The following is a 14895-nucleotide window of genomic DNA, read 5'->3' as shown; positions in this document are numbered from 1 at the left end:
AACACTTGTTTCATTTGGATCTTTGGACAAGTCCAAGTAAACTTGACCACTCCTGAAGAATGGTTACACCTGAAACGTCGACTTCTACACCTCTAGATGCTGCCTGACTTGCTGTGTTCTTCCAGCCTCCTGCCTGTCTATTTTGGATTCCAGCATCTGCAGTTTTTTGTCTCTATTCACTTGTGATTATGAGCTGTGTATGGGTAAGTTTGTGATATATTACTATTATTGCTGTATTTTGTCATATGTCTTGATTCAATAAAGAACATTGGTAACATCAGTTGTTTGGAATGACATGGGTTATTGATATCCAGAGCAGCCTCACAGATCACAGAAGGTAGAAAAGTCTACAGACAGGCAGGTAAATAGAGTCAAGGCAGGAAAATGAATGTCCTACTACTGCTTCTATATCTGACTGTATTTTTTAATTCACTTGTGAGATGTGGACATCACTGGCTGGGCCAGCATGTATTACCCATCGGCAGTTACCTTGAAAACGTAACTGCTCTTCCTGAACCACTGTAGTTCATGTTAAACCAAACACAACATTAATTGGAACTATATCATTGTTCCTTCATCCTCACTGAATATAAATCTTGAAACTCCTTTCCGAACAGCACTCTGGGTGTAACTGCACAATATGCAATCAATACTGTGACTCTCTGTTATGTTTTCATGGGTAATTATTGGATGTCAGGCAAATATTGGTCTTGTCAGCAATATTCACATACAATGAACAAATGAGAAAATAAATAGTTTGGGAGGTAGGGGATGAGAGGATGGGGTGTATTGCAAAGGCTATACAACTGAAAAATATGTATATTTACCATAGTCATCCATTTGTCTTCCCTATTACTTGCTGAACTTAAATTCTAGCCTCTTGTGATTCATAAGTGAGGACCCCAAATCCTGCAGCTTTCTGCAGTCTTTTTTCATTTAAATAATATTCAGCTTCGTTATTCTTCCTGTCAATATGAGTCACCTCATATTTTCCCCTAGTTATAATAAATATGCCAAGTTTTTGCCCACCCACTTAACCAGTCCATATCCCTCCGTAGACATTTTCTGCCATCCTTACTGTTGCCTTCCCATCTAGTTTTGTGACATTCGCAAGCTTACTTATAGTGTGACAATGTTGTTCCTTTAACAAGGCTATGTTGTTTTTATTTTTTCAGAGCGGTCGTAAAGAAACAAGTTCCAGGGTGACTAGTTCTGATGAGTTTTAGGGACAATTTGATTATAGCTAACAATTACTGCTCAGGCAAAAGGTTTTCAGGTTAAAAAAAAACACTTGTACAATGAAAGGGGAGTGACTAGTTGTCCCAGCTGAGTTTTACTCTGGTTTGACCATAAAACCATAAGACATAAGAGTGGAAGTAAGGTCATTCGGCCCATCGAGTCCACTCCGCCATTTGATCGTGGCTGATGGGCATTTCAATGCCACTTACCCGCATTCTCCCCACATTCCTTAATTCCTTGCGAGATTAAGAATTCATCAATCTCTGCCTTGAAGTCATTTAACGTCCCGGCCTCCACTGTGCTCTGTGGCAATGAATTCCACAGGCCCACCACTTTCTGGCTGAAGAAATGTCTCCTCATTTCCTTTTTAAATCGGCCCCCTCTAATTCTAAGGCTGTGTTCATGGGTCCTAGTATCCCCGCCCAATGGAAACAAATTCCCAGCATCCACCCTTTCTAAGGCATGCATTATCTTGTAAGTTTCTATTAGATTTCCTCTAACCTTCTAAACTCTAATCAATACAATCCCAGAATCAAGGTTTGGTTTGGCTTGTTTTAGATTTTAGCAGTCTGGCTTTTTGGACCAAGCAGTTTGAGGCTACTGGTCAAAGAAACAGCTACATGGAAGAAGGAGCTCCATGCTCAATTGCTTTGCCCTCTCTCTTCTCTCCTGCAGGAAGTTGCGCTTGACTTTGCCTTTTGTGCCAATGGGGATTGTTGCAGGAATTTGGCACAGCATCATTAAGTTGGGATCATCTGTTGGGTTTTCAGATCGGTTAAGTTATTCGATATTCTGTTCTCTTTTGCTTGTATTTCATTCTGTAATCTTGCAAATAAATTCTGTTTTGTTTAAAGCTAAGAGGTTGGGCCAGCTGCATCAATCCTGGAATATCCTCCTTACATCTGCTTAAAACAACTAACAAAGTTAGGGTCCAGGCTACTTCCTTGAAATATTTTGAGGGGTTCTGGCCTGGTCCATAACAATAGTACATTTACTTCCCTCATCTAAGTCATTAATATATATTATAAATAATTGTGGCCCATGCACTGATCCCTGTGGCACTGCAGTTGTCACAGTTTGCCTCCTGAAAAAGGCCCACTTTATTCTGACTCCCTGTCTTTTAATAGTTAGCCAATATCTCTTATACTGATGTACTACCTCCAACATCATGGGCTGTTATCTTATCAAGTAGGTTAATATGTGCAGGCTTATCAAATGTCATTGGTTTGAAAAGGTTAATTCTAGGAATTTAAGCTAGCCCATACATAAAAACTAAACTCCTCTAAATTATCCATTCCCAACTTTACAACAGGTAACGAGTTAGAAAGCTTTAGGGAGGGAGTTCCAGAAGCTTAGACAACTGAAGGCATGGTGATGAATGGTGGAGTGAAGAAAATCAGGCACTTGGACAGCCATGGGGATTTTGAAAACAGGAGCACTCTACCATTTAAGATATATTGTTGAATCTAGTCCTTCAGTTTAGATTCATAAATTCTAGTTGCAAGAAATAGATACAATATCAGATAAATTACAGGTAACACAATTCCTGAGAGCTCTGTGCGGATTAGGCAGGGATTGTAAATGTCTGTCTTGTTCTTAGGGTTGTAAAATTGAATAGGATGAACCTTCCTTTTGGGTCTTAAAAGTGATGGACTTCAAATTACTGAATTTATTTTGTCAGTTTGTGTCAGTTAGTGACACTGTTTCCAGTCGAAAGACTTCTGAAAAAGGGACTTACTGGGCTGAGTTTCTCTAGCATTATTTGTGTTTATTAAACATGAGAGATTGTTACTTAATGGAGTTAAAAATGAATTATTAAAATTATTAGGAGACTGTTAAGACTGGCAGTTGGGAGCAGGAGGGAAAGTGAAGTTGATGTGTGAAATCAGCCTTGATTGTATTAAGTACCTCAACAAATTCAAGATTCTACTCCTGCTCCTATTTGTTCTTAAGATGGAAGAAAACACAGAGTTTAGTGATCATGGGCTTGTATTTTGATTTGAATAAAGTGATCAATGGTGTCTTACAAGGATTGGAACTGGCTTATCAAACATATTTATTAATGAATAAGGACCTGTCATCTTTGCCAATGACACAACGGTTGGCAGGATAGCAGTAATATGGAGAAGAGCATGAAATTACAAGAAGACTGATAAATTAAGTGTGTGTGCGGAACTGTGCCAGATTTATTTCAAATCAAGTGAGAAGTCGTACATTTTGAAGCAGGAGTGAAAGATTAACCTAGGAACAGTGAAAATCCAAAGAGACTTTTAGGGTCCATTGTATACAGCTTATAAACATGCAGTAACTGCCAATGTTCACTTTGTAAAAACATCTGAAACAACATTGAACTAATTTTGCTGCTCATTTTCAATTTATGCTGGGGAGGAAGATAATTACTGACATATGTTCTCAGTTCATGGCAAAAGATGATATAAAGTTCACTGTGAGATTATGAAGTAAAAACAACAACTTTAAAAGAAACATAGTTGACTTGCTTAGATAACACGTAGCTTCAGGTACTAATGTACTACAGTGTAAAAATTAAATTGCCACCATAAGTGTAGGAGACATTCATAAATCATGTAACACTTCAGATAAATGATAGAAGCAATCTTGATAAGGATGATAGATATTTGGAATGGCCTTAATTAGCAACAAATAAAAAATTGACAAATTTCTCATGTCACTAGATTATTGTAATTTGAATAGTCAGAAGGATTGGAAATGATCAAAGGATTCCACAGTTTATCATAGAAAAGGTGAAGTGCAAGGTTTGTGAAGGTTTGTAGCTCAGGTTGAGGTTTAGGGTGTAGGTTTGCTCGCTGAGCTGTAGGTTTGATATCCAGACGTTTCATTACCTGGCTAGGTAACATCATCAGTGGCGACCTCCAAGTGAAGCGAAGCTGTTGCCTCCTGCTGGTGAAGTATTTGGCTGAGAAAATGCTTCCCTGTAGTCGCATATCTCAAAAGCAGGAAAATAGGTCAAGGAAATTTATGTTTGTCATAGCCAGTAAACAAGTAATACATTTTATATGCCTCTTCCTCTAAGTTATAGATTACCAATGTGACAAAGAAATGGACTGAATCAAAAAGTGGCAGGAATTTTGTCCCGTCAGAGCTAAAATGCAAAAATCTCTAATGGGAACTAAACCTTCCTCAAAAACACCCACCTCCAGTTATAACAAAGGTTGGTGAAGAAACATACATGTGGAAGTAAGCTATTCAATATAACAATTTGTGGGCGGCACAGTGGCACAGTGGTTAGCACTGCTGCCTCACAGCGCCTGAGACCCAGGTTCAATTCCCGCCTCAGGCGACTGACTGTGTGGAGTTTGCACGTTCTCCCCGTGTCTGCGTGGGTTTCCTCCGGGTGCTCCGGTTTCCTCCCACAGTCCAAAAGATGTGCAGGGTCAGGTGAATTGGCCATGCTAAATTGCCCGTAGTGTTAGGTAAGGGGTAAATGTAGGGGTATGGGTGGGTTTCGCTTCGGCGGGTCGGTGTGGACTTGTTGGACCGAAGGGCCTGTTTCCACACTGTAATGTAATCTAATCTAATTCCACAGTCATCCGCTTCCTCCATCACCGATACTCATTTGCTGCAGTGTGTTCCATCTGTGAGATACTTAGCAATGCTACATCCTAACTTGGACATATATTATAGAATCCCTACAGTATGGGAAGAAGCTATTAAGTCCATTGATATTGCACCAACCCTCTGAAGAGCATCACACCTGGACCCAGCCCCCTATTCCCATAATCCCGCAATTAACTGTGGCTAATCTACCTAACGTGCATATCCCTGGAGACCATGGACAATTTGGCACAGCCAATCCACCTATCTTGTACATCTTTGGACTGTGTGAGAAAACCCAAGCTCCTGGCAGAAATTCACGCAGACACGGGGAAAATGTGCAAACTCCACACAGACAGTTACCCAAAGTTGCACTTCCTCCATGGTAAGTAAACCATTCCTTTGGTAAGGGAATCTTAACTACACACAGCACCCAAGTGCAGTCTCACCAGTGTTCAATACAACCTCAGCAAGACGTTTATATTCCTGTACTTAAAATTCCTGGAAGAAAAAGACTAATACAGTGCAGATTATCTGAACGAGATGGGTGGGGGCTATTTTATTTCGATAATTGATTGTTCGGATAATTGATCTGATCATAAACAAGCCGTAATTTATGAGTACCAGTTATCCGAACATGCCTCGATTATCTGGCAAAGCATGCTATAATGCCATTTAACACTTTACGGGACCTTGAGATCTTGTTCGGATAATCCAAGATTCGAATAATTGACGTTCAGATAATTGAGGTTGCACTGTATACTGGTTGCCCTTCGCATTGCTTGCTGCATCTACATGCCAATTTTCAGTAACTTATGGACAAGAACAGCCAAGTTCCTTTGAGCATCAATGCTTTCCAGCTCCTCACCATTTATGAAATATACTGCATCTCATGCTTATCCACATTTTATTTCATCTGCCAAATTTTTACCCATTCAGTCAGCCTGTCTAAACCCCCTTGAAACCTTTTCTTGTCCTCCACACAACTCACATTCTCACCAAGTTTACTTTCATCTTCAAATCTGGAAGTATTATATTTGGTCCCACATTTAAATCACTTATACAGATTTTGTAGAGTTGAGTCCACCTCCCACTCTGCCAAGGACATGCAAGTCCTGGGCCTCCTCCACAGCCAAACTCTAGCCACCCGATGTCTGGATGAAGAACGCTTCATCTTCCGCCTTTGGACCCTCCAACTACATGAGATCAATGTGGATTTCATCAGTTTCCTCATTTCCCTTCCCCTGTTCCCTTATCCCAGAACCAATCTGCTAACTTGGCACTGCCATCTTGAACTGTGCTAACTGTCCACCTTCCTCTCCCAAACTATCACCTTCACCACCTTCCTTCATCTACCTACCACATTCTCATCTACCTTACCCCTGCCCCATCCCCAGTAAATGTAACCAGGACCGTGAGCTATTTTCTATGTCATATGCAATAGTTCCAACATTGATCAGAACATTTGGGCAAGAAAGTCTTTGGCAAGTTCACAGATCACTAAAAATGCTGAAGAAATTATTTGCCTTAGCAGAGGGGTCAATAATCAATGTTTTATTGTTCTTAACCTCTTATTAGAACTAAATGAGATCTCCACTGATAATCTCTCTAAGTCTAAGCCACAGACTTGTCACAGAAGCATATTCCTGGATAAGAGGAGCTGAAGTGGCTATCCCTCAGAAACAAAATCAGCAGAGGATATTAACCCTTCCAGATAGCATCATTGTTTTAATAAGCCTGAGTTAGGTAATCAATTTGTGAGATATCCTAAGGGTCTGGAACACTTTCTTCAATAACATACAGTCCCACATAAGGGACATAAAAATTCATGTACATGTATACTGAAGGGTACATGAAAAGGTATACTAATTTTTACTAATTTATCTTAAATAAGTGAGCATACAACATGCATTAACTTATTTACTATACCATTTTGCTAAACAGTTAACGATCAGAAAACAAAATCTTCTTTTTCATATAAAAACCAAACACTCAATGTCACAGCTGATAGTTTTAGAATATCCTTAACATTCAACAAAATGTTACAATAAATTCTCCAAGTCGGCTGTAAGATATTCCTTCTCATGATGAGAAAAAATTCTGATATATTCAAAAAATTACAGTTAGGAAATAAAGATTAATTTAGTACAGGTAAAATATTTGGTAAAATGTTTCATGGATTCCTGTTTTGAAAACTAAGGATTAATAACTCAGATACTCTTTTGTGTAAAAACACAACTCTGCCATGTTCACATTGAAGCTAAACAGGTTGAAACAAAGTTTAAGGATATCATGTGTATGCAATTGATTAACTTAAGTAAATTGTACATGGAACAGATTCACACTTATACTTCTGAAAAGTAGCTATTTTCACCAGAAATAAACTGACGTATTTTTAAGATATTAGACATTACCAAGTCAGTTTAAGAAGGTGGTGCAGTGTAGTACACAGAGATCTTGTATCAACATAGGAACAAGTGAACAATCACAAAATGGAACTTCACATCTCTAAAATGTAGGCAGTCCCTGGGTTACGAATGGGTTCCATTCTGAGTATGCCTGTAAGTCAATTTATATGTAAGTCATAACACAATATGGATCGTATAACATATTGTTTGTTCAAAAGTATGAACAAATGTGTGCACATTGGATCCTTAAAATTAATAGCAATATGGAAGCTTGTTCCTAAAAATGTTCAACAAAAGTCATTCAGAAGCTTTTTGATTTCCTTCCTTCTTAACTCAGACCATGTAACATCTATACAGGGGGTCCCCAACTTACAAGCACCAGACTTATGATGGTCATCTTTCTGATCTATTTTTGTGTCAATATTTTAGGTAAATTTTGGATAAATAGAGTTGTTAGCAGGACATTAAACTAGGAAGTGAGGGGGGAAGGGAAGGGCAAATCTCCAAGAAGTATAATAACCAATGGGAAGCAAAGCTGCAGGTTAACATTTGTAGGGTTGGATTCAACTGCATGGAAAAGCAAATGAGTAAAAAGGAAAACGTAGGAAGGTTATTAAAGTCTCCAGCACACAAAATAGGACAGAGATTTTGGAAAGGGTTACGAATCAAACTTCAAACACACTGGATAAACTAATAACAATGAGAAAAGGACAGTCAATACAGGACTGAGGGTGTTGAATCTGAAAGTGTGCAGTATACAAAATAAGGTAAATGAGCTTCTGGTGCAGATTGAATTTGTCAGGTATAATGTGGTTGGCATCATGAAGACATGGTTGCAAGAAAATCAGGACCAAGAGCTAAATATCCAAGGATATATCCATCCTATTGGAAAGACAGGTAGGTGGGCAGAGGGGGTGGGATTGTTAGTATGTTAGGATGAAGCAACCATGGCTGACCAGGGAAATCAGAGACGGCATAAAAGCAAAAGGGAATGTATATAATGTGACAAAAGGCAATGGGAAACTGGAGGATTGGGAAGCGTATAAAGACCAACAGATGACAACTAAGAAAGAAATAAGGAGGGAGAGTATAAATACAAGTGCAAGCAAGCTGGTAATATGAGGAAAGATTGGAAGAGTTTCTTTAGATACATAAAGAACAAAAGAGAGGCAAAAGTGGATGTGGGGCTGCTGGAAAATGATGCTGGAGAAGAAATAATAGTGAACAACAAAATAATTGAGGAACTGAATAAGTACTTTGTGTCAGTCTTCATGGTGGAAAACACATGTAACATCCCAAAAAATCAAGAAAGTGAGGGGGGCAGAGATGAGTATGGTTGTCATCACCAAGGGCAGGATGCTAGAAAAACTGGAAGGTCTGAAAGTGGATAAATCATCTAGACCAGAGGGATGACACCCTAGAGTTCTGAAGGAGATAGCTGACAAGATACTTGAGGGTTTAGTAGTGACTTTTCAGTATCACTGGAGTCAGACAAGGTCCCAGAGGACTAGGAAATTGCTAAAGTTATGCCCCTGTTTAAGAAGGGAGTAAGGCAGAAAACATGAAATTGTAGGCCAATTAGCTGACCTCAGTCATTAGTAAGATTAATGAGATATTGTATTCTCGGTCCCTTCATTAACTTACTCACAAGTGCTTTTTATTTCCACTCACAAGCACTCATGACTCCTTTACTATCCTACTCAAAAGCAAACACTGCTTTCCTTTCTTATTAATTAATTCATTCATTAAACTGCGGCTCTCTAGTATATCTTACTATCATAAGACGGACCGAATTTAAAACAACCCTTTCTAATCAAAATAACACTTTCTAACCCATTACTGCATTTTCACACCTTATCAGCCCTTGCTATAAGCAGTACTTACTTCTGAATATGTGTAGCAGATAGAACAAAACCATCCTCGCCATCATATCGCCACAAAACATTATAATATTAATCAGCTCTTACCAACCATCTTCTAGACCTGAATAGATTACAGAACACCAAACAGTTTCTCCAATTAGTATGTACTTGTTAAATACCTTTTAACTGGGCCATTATCCCTTTAAGAAACTAAAGTTTTAAACAGCACTTAAGTGAAATATCATGAATGAATGATACTCACACCGGCAAATAGTAAGCAAATCTTACAAACAAGTTGTGGTGATCAGTTTAATATCCTTTATTCTTTTATTAAATATAGGTACAATTTTTATCTTATTCAGAGCATATAGGCCCAGAATCTTTGCTAACGTTTACTAATTTAAAAGACAAAAGGACTAACACCTCTTCATTATGCAAGCAGACTGGACAGACAGTCTTAATCCTAGCAAGTGTAACAGCCAGCATTTTGCATATGTTTTAATGCATCTCCTGTCTCTCAGGACAGAAGCCCCTCAAACCTTTGTGTACAAGACATTAAAAATGTACCATCATAGTAATGGAATTTTAATATATGTAAGAACTGTGTATAAAGGGGCTCTTGTAAGAACTGTATTTCGGGAATCTATTGCAGTTTTTGAATAAAGAGGCAATAACCATTCACCAATTTCAGTCGTTATTTGAACACAAACCCACAGATTTTGGAGTCTATTGTGAAGGATGAAATTTCTGAATATTTGGAAGCGCATGGTAAAATCAGCATGGTTTCATAAAGGGGAGGTCATGCTTGACAAATCAGTTACAATTCTTTGAGGAGGTGATGAGCAGTTTAGAGCAAGTGGATGTTGTCTATCTGGACTTGCAGAAGGCCTTTGATAAGGTATCGCACAGGAGGCTGCTAATTACAGAGGCAAGTTGCTAGAATGGATAGAAGATTGATGAGTGGAAGAAAGCAGAAAGTGGGGATAAAAGGGTCCTTCTCAGGATGGAAACCAGTGACAAGTGATGTTCCAGAAGGGTTAGTGTTGCGACCACAGCTTTTCACTTTATACATTAACGATGAAGGAACTGTGTGCATTCTGTACAAGTTTGCAGATGATGGTACAAGGATAGGTAGACAAACAGGTGGCATTGAGGAGGCGGGGAGACTGCAGAAAGATTTTGACAGATTAGGAGAGTTGGTAAAGAAATGGTAGATGAAATACAACAAGGGAAAGTATGAGGTCATGCACTTTGGTGGGAAGAATAATGGCATAGACTATTTTCTAAATGGGGAGAAAATTCAGAAATCTGAAGTGCAAAGGAACTTGGAAGTTCTAGTCCAGGATTCTCTTAAGGTGAAGTTCCATGTTGAGTCAGTAGTTCGGAAGGCAAATACAATGTTGGCATTTATTTCAAGAGGACTCGAATATAAAAGCAGGGATGTACTTCTGAGGCTTTAGAAAGCTCTGGCCAGAGCACATATCGAGTATTGTGAGCAGATTTGGGCCCCTTACCTCAGGAAGGGTATACTGGCCCAGGAGCAGGTATGAGAATGATCCCAGGTATGAGAGGCTTAACATATGAGGAATATTTGAGGTCTCTGGAACTATACTCGATGGAGTTTAGAAGGACTAGAGGGGATCTAATTTAAAATGACAGAATATTGAATGGCTTGCATAGATTAGATGTTTCCATTGTCAGAAGAGATGAGGACCCCAGGGCACAGTCTTAGAGTAAAGGGAAGATCCTTTAGATTGGAGATAAGGAGAAATGTCTTTCACCAGAGAGTGGTGAATCTGTGGAATTCATTGCCACAGAAGGCTGTGGAGGCAGTTTATTGAGTCTATTTATTGAGTCTATTTTTGATTGCCAAGGGACTATTGGTTACAATGAGAAAGCGGGAAAATAGAGTTGAAAAACCCATCAGCTATGATTGAATAACAGGGCAGACTTGGTGGGCTGAATGGCCTATTTTCTCTCCTATATCTTATGGTCTTATGGTGTCATCTGCGAACCTACCAACAGTACATTCACATCCCCATCCAAGTCACTATTTTGTAAATAAATATTTTGTGGTCTCAGCAGTGTTCCCTGTGACACTCCAATTGTTACAGGTTGTCACCCTGAAAATGTACCCTTTATCCCAATTCTCTGTCTTCTCTTCGTTAGAAAATCCTTTGCCTGTGCTGATATATTACTTTCAACACCATAGGCTCTTACCTTATCAATTGATTTCTTTTGGGTCTCACAAACTCTTATATGTTAGAAATATGGCATTCTTCTTCTTTTGAACCCACAACTCTGTTTCCAATTGTCCAATTCAATCAACAGGGAAACCATCCACTCAATTAACATGACTCCGAAACTGTCACTGAAATGTGCATGCACTTAGATCAAGGTCATTCGCTCAGAAAATGTTATTTTCTCTCTCACCAGTCACCTCGACAGCCCAGTGAAGGTTGGGGATGGTTCATGACTACAACTCAGATTCAAATCAATATGCCAAGCTAATTTTACCAAATGCATTTCTTATGACTTGACAAATAGTACAGTTAATGTCAGGTAATGAGCAGTTGGAATGTCAAATTTTCAATCAATCTAGCTCATTGCATAAATTTAGTTATGGTTTGCAATCTAAATCTGCACAGTTAACCACTAAGAAAAGCAACAAAACGGATATTTGCTCCCATCAATGTTTAAAATCAAAAGGGTCGTATTCTCAGCAATGGACAGAAGCATTTGTTTGGGAACATAAATCTCACAGGAATAATAAACTTGCAAATTTTGTGAGTCAGAAATAATTCCACTTCATATGGCCAAAATCTTTCTTCCCATCATTCTCTGGAATGGCCACAGTTCAAGATTGGTACGATATGAAAGTTAATGTCTCAATTGAAGATGCTGTCCTTTGACCTGCAGGCTGTTTTCCAGCATGATCTGGGCACATCATGCTTAAGGTATCTCTTTAATCTTGTAGTAAGCAGTTTTGGTTATCATTTTACAATTACAGCTGAGTAGAGAAAAGGGCAATGATGCATTTAATAGGATAATTTGATGGTTTATTGAAAACAGAAACAATCAGTGTATTCATTAAGTTTAATATTAGCAATATTCCCCTATGCTGCGCATTATTCTTATAATTGAAACAGTATCGAAATATCCAACTAGAATGTAAATTGGCACTGAAGTAAGCACAAGAATTGTCTGAAAGTGTCTGTTAATATTAGAAATTTTCTAACAAAGAGAAAAAAATATTATGCAGTTTAGGTGAACTGCTTTTGTAAAGAGCTGGCAGGGGAAGTTGGACAAAATGACCTCCTTCTGTTTCTGTAACCATTCTATGTTGCTATTCTACAAATTGGTTATTTTAAATGGGAAGTTAACTTCCTTAGTCTATGCTGGGTAAGGCTAACACATGGTGAAACTGAGGACTGCAGATGCTGGAGATTAGACTCAAGATTAGAGTGGAGCTGGAAATGCACAGCAGGTCAGGCAGCATCCGAGGAGCAGGAAAATCGATGTTTCGGGCGGGAGCCCTTCATCAGGAACGTCGATTTTCCTGCTCCTTGGATGCTGCCTGACCTGCTGTCCATTTCCAGCACCACTCTAATCAAAATAAACACATGGTCAACTGCAGGCAGTCACTATTGAGCTAACTATATTTACATTGACCCAACAGAGAGAGCATTAGTGAATCCAATCTCACAAAATAGCCAGACCTTAATACCAGATGCACTTTCTCCTCACTTCAAAACATACTTATACATTAAAATGCAAACGATACGCATGTATAGGTTCTTGCAACATATTAAAACTGAATCAATGTCAACAACACCTGAAACTTTAACAGGTAGGATTGGATAGATGTTTTTTTTGTAATTTCAACCAAAATATAAATGATCGATAATACCACATTGCTTTTCTTAACCCCAGTATGTGTTTAACAAAATGCCATCATTTGACAATAATTATAGAAAAAATTCTTTATTCATTTGTTCTATATACGTTCAATTAACAGATTTGACTTATTTTCTCTTTCGGTCTGATTATCTCCTTTCATTTCCATTAGTTTGACTCTACTCTCAACACCTCTGCACTTGGACTGTCCAATACACTTAATAATTGGTAATAATTGTAAGTCGTAAGCTATGTCAGTGGTATATAAGAGATCATATGATGGAGAGACATGAAGATAAATGCTACTGCGTAAATCTCATGCCAAATTTAAGAGAGTGGTAGTTCACAGAATATTGACTAAACAGCAATCTTATAAAGGACCTTAGGTTCTAGCAGTCTCTCTTAAGCAACATAGAGGTTCAAATCTCTTTCAGGACTACCAACACCATTACAGATTTGGGACTGTGTCATTCATTGATGTATCTTAATTAATTAAAGATCCTGCTTCCTTTCACTCTCCTAATAGATTAGGTGATACTGGCACATTTGTGCTATAAGTTTCTTTGTGACTGTCACTTTATTTATGTCGGTCACTTGGGACAATAATAACTTGGATGACAGGAGGTTTCTCTCCTTTTCCCTTTTGCAGATTTCCTTTTTCAGACACTTGGGGACTCTATCTGCACCCTTCACTGGATAAGTGGATGCACCAGGTCTCCTAACCACAACTCCTATCACATACTTCTTATCACTTTGGTGGTTTTTCACTATGAGCTTCTAAACAGTACTAAACTGTTGAACCCCAGGTATTCACAATATGCATTAATGATTTAGATGAAAGTACCAAATGTATTATCTCCAAATTTACAGGTGACCCAAAGCTGAATGGGAGGATGAATTTTGAAAGAATGCAGAAACAATATATTGTGCTTTTGACAGGTTGAATGAATGGCAGATGAAGTGTAATTTAGATAAATATGAGGGTATACCCTTTGGTAGCAAAAAAAAAGGAATACAGGTCATTATTTGATCGTGAAAGAGTGGGGTGCAGTGAGAGCTGGGTGTCCTTGTACTCAAGTTAATGAAAGTAAGCAAGCAGGTAGAGCAAGCAATGAAGAAGGCAAATGATACATTGGCTTTCATAGCAAGACAATTTGAGTACAAGAGCAGGGATGTCTTGCTGCAATCATACAGGACCTTGGTGAGACCAGACCTGGAGTACTTGGTACAGGTTTTCTCTCCTTGTCTGTGGAAGGATAGAACATAAAACATTACAGTGCAGTACAGGCCCTTCGGCTCTCAATGTTGTGCCAACCTGTGGAATCAATCTGAAACTCATTTAACCTGCACTATTCCATTCTTGTGCTTATAACTATCCAATGACCATATAAATGCCCTTAAAGTTGGCAAGTCCAAAACCGTTGCAGGCAGAGCCTTCCATGCCCCTATTACTCTCTAAGTGAAGAAACTCCCTCTGATATCTGTCCTATATCTATCAGCCCTCAATTTAAAACGATGTCCCCTCGAGCTAGCCATCGCCATCCAAAAAAAGGCTCTCACTGTCCAATCTATCTAACCCTCTGATTATCTTATATGTCTCAATTATGTTGCTTCTCAACCTTCTTCTCTTTAACGAAAACAGCCTCAAGTCCCTCAGTCCTTCCTTATAAGACATTCCCTCCATACCAGGCAACATCCTAGTGAATCATCTCTGAACCCTTTCCAAAGCTTCCACATTCTTCCTATAATGCGGTGACCAGAACTGTGCGCAAAGCTTCAAATGCGGCCGCATTAGAGTTTTGTATAATTACAGCATGATCTTATGGTTTTGAAACTCAATCCCTCTACCAATAAAAGCTAACACTCCGTATGCCTTCTTAACAACCCTATCAACCTGGGTGGCAACTTTCAAGGAT

This window comes from Chiloscyllium plagiosum, unplaced genomic scaffold, assembly GCF_037043375.1.
Source record: "Chiloscyllium plagiosum isolate Xiang-an unplaced genomic scaffold, Cpla_swu_hap1 HiC_scaffold_4, whole genome shotgun sequence".
In the NCBI taxonomy this organism is placed as follows: Eukaryota; Metazoa; Chordata; class Chondrichthyes; order Orectolobiformes; family Hemiscylliidae; genus Chiloscyllium; species Chiloscyllium plagiosum.
This window is presented reverse-complemented; position numbering follows the sequence as displayed.